Source organism: Propithecus coquereli, unplaced genomic scaffold, assembly GCF_000956105.1.
Source record: "Propithecus coquereli isolate 6110/MARCELLA unplaced genomic scaffold, Pcoq_1.0 Scaffold170, whole genome shotgun sequence".
NCBI lineage: Eukaryota > Metazoa > Chordata > Mammalia > Primates > Indriidae > Propithecus > Propithecus coquereli.
Genome location: NW_012141636.1, coordinates 2,718,636 through 2,721,283, shown reverse-complemented (window position 1 = coordinate 2,721,283; position 2,648 = coordinate 2,718,636). Strand labels below are relative to the sequence as shown.

At 34.5% G+C, this 2,648-nt stretch overlaps 1 protein-coding gene across 1 annotated transcript in view; it reads left to right on the top strand.

The window, feature by feature from the left end:
• The window catches only part of DLG2 (discs, large homolog 2 (Drosophila)), a 1,994,579-nt gene that overhangs the window by 445,815 nt on the left and 1,546,116 nt on the right, over window positions 1-2,648 (top strand). The gene's annotated exons all lie outside the window — the stretch shown is intronic.

Here is a 2,648-nt window from a genome sequence, read left to right as displayed (position 1 = left end):
TATAATAAAATATAGGAATGGCCATTCATGCCTTATTAAATCAAAAGGATTACTTCATTTTATTCTTAAGACTTGATCTTGGTGTTGTCCCTTTAAAGTCTCTCCTGACCTCCAGTTCCTCCATTGAGTTCTATTGTAACATGGATCACATGGAAGAATATTTAAATATTTATGTGATTTTCTTCTTTATTAGTTTGATTCCTTGTGAAAAGTGGCTATTACTTAGCTTTCACTTTTCAGAGGTTAGCCAAGGTCTAATATATAGATGCTCAGCAGAGGTTCTTGAAATTCAAATGAAAGGAATTCAAAAGGCTAACATAACAGAAATGAATATTAATTCTTTTGATTACCCTTACTTTCTGAAGATCTGGTTGTCACTCAGTTCTCTTTGTCTCACCATTTACCTTTGCTTTAGCCAGAAACTGGGTATTTCCTTTAATGCTTCCCTTTCTCTTACCTTCCACATTCAATCCAGCATCATATTTGTCAGATCTAGAATTCACTTATCTCTATCTTCACTGATACTGCCAGAGTCCAAACCACCACCATCTCTTACCCGGACTACAAAGAAGACCATTATAACTTGATACCCTCATTTTCATGTACTCCTCCCCCTACCATACACTGTTCACACACAAACACACCAGCCTGATTAATCTGAAAATATAAATCTAATAACTTGCCCTCTTCCCTTACTTAAAACCTTTAATGACTTTTCACTGCATAAGGATGTATTTCAAACCCTTTAACATAGTGCCCTTAAGTTTCTATATAGTTTGGCCTTTGCTTGTCTCCTCTGGTTCATGGCGTGATAGTTTTTCCCTCACTGTTAGTACCAGCCACATGATTTTCTTTCAGTTTTCTAAGGCTGAAGGGCTTCCTGCCTAAGGACCTTTGCTATTACTCTTTCATGTGCCCGAATATTCTTCTCCACGCACTGAAAGATTGGCTCCTTTTTGTCTTTATATTTCATCTTAAATATTATCTTTTCAGAGATATCTTCTCCGTCTACAGATTCTTCCTAGAGGGGGGGTCTCTCCCCCTTTCTCTCTCTTCTCTCTGTCTCTTTTTATCTCCCTTCTACCCCCCTCCCTCTAATTACTCATTTTCCTTCGAAAATTCTTATCACAATTTGTAATTGTGTGTTTGTTTGTTTACTTTTTATTATATCATAGATTGTAAGCTCCATAATGGCCCAAAATTTGTTTATTCTATTCATTATATTATACCCAGTACCTAGCAAAATGTGTGAGGCATAGAGTTTGTTAAATATTTGTTTAATAATGGATGCATCAACAAATGAATAAAAATGAGTGAGTGAATGAATAAATGAATAGAGCAGGAGGAATGAGATAGCTTGACCTCACAGGACTATTAATGAAATACGTATGGGAATGGACAGAAAGGTATTTGAAAAAGCAAAAGACATATACAATTATTAATCATTTATATTATGTAAAACTTGCTGTATTCTGTATACTTCATTGTTTCATTGCTTCATATTTCAATTTGCTTTTGTGCTGTAAAAAACGATTTAGGGCATTTTGCAATTTAGATTTTGTTGTCACTCTTGCTAAGAAGCAGCCTATTGGTATGCCATAGTCAATTAATTGAAACAAACTGCTTCATAAAAAAAGTCAAATCAGATGACCTTTGCATGATTTGTGTATTTATGTGTGTATGCACATAGTAATGTATACTAGTAAGATGCATAGGGCTTATAGGGAAGTGTGATGTAGCTTTTCTCCTTGATCATGGAGTGCTGCTTTAACTTAATTGAATTGTTTATCTTTAGACAGTGAGTCCAATTTTGGGAGCTACTAAGTCTTCACGCCAAGACATATTTGGTAGCATTATTATTTTCCCTGGCTGCTCTGTCTTCCTTCAAATGTTTTTTTTTTTCTTTGCCTAGGTTTTCTTTTACTTTCAAATTTCATATCACAGACTCATACTTTGTATGAGTGTAGTGCTCGTACAAAGTAGCTAAGGATAACTGTTTTCTCACTCTTCTATAACTATTGTTTGTTATCCCATGTTTCATAAACTTTGGATTCTTGAGAATAGCTTATTTGATCAGTAAGATCTTATGCATAGTGTCAGAACTATGGGAAAACCCTCAAAAATTAGATAAGTGCAATATATTTCATGATTGCCCAGATATGAAATAAAGGTAAGTGCCCATTAACTGGTGAGTAGGTAAAGAAAATATGTTTTATATATACCATGGAATATTACTCAGCCATGACAAAGAATGAAATAATGTCTTTTGCAACAACTTAGATGAAACTAGAGGCCATTATCCTAAGTGAAGTAACTCAAGAACAGAAAACCAAATACCGTATGTTCTCACTTATAAGTGGGAGATAAGCTATGGGTACATAGGGTCATACATAGTGGTATAATGGACATTGGAGACTCAGATGCAGGGAGGGAGGAAAGGGAGTGAGTGATGAAAACTTACTTATTGGGTACAATGTATACTATTTGGATCATGGGTACACTAAAAGCCCAGACTTTGCCACTATACAATTCATCTATGTAATAAAAAAAAAAACTTGTACCCCTAAATCTATTCAAATAAAAAACATTGGATAAGTAACTTTGACTCAGTTACACTAAAAATAGGCTCAAATTTATTATGCTTGATG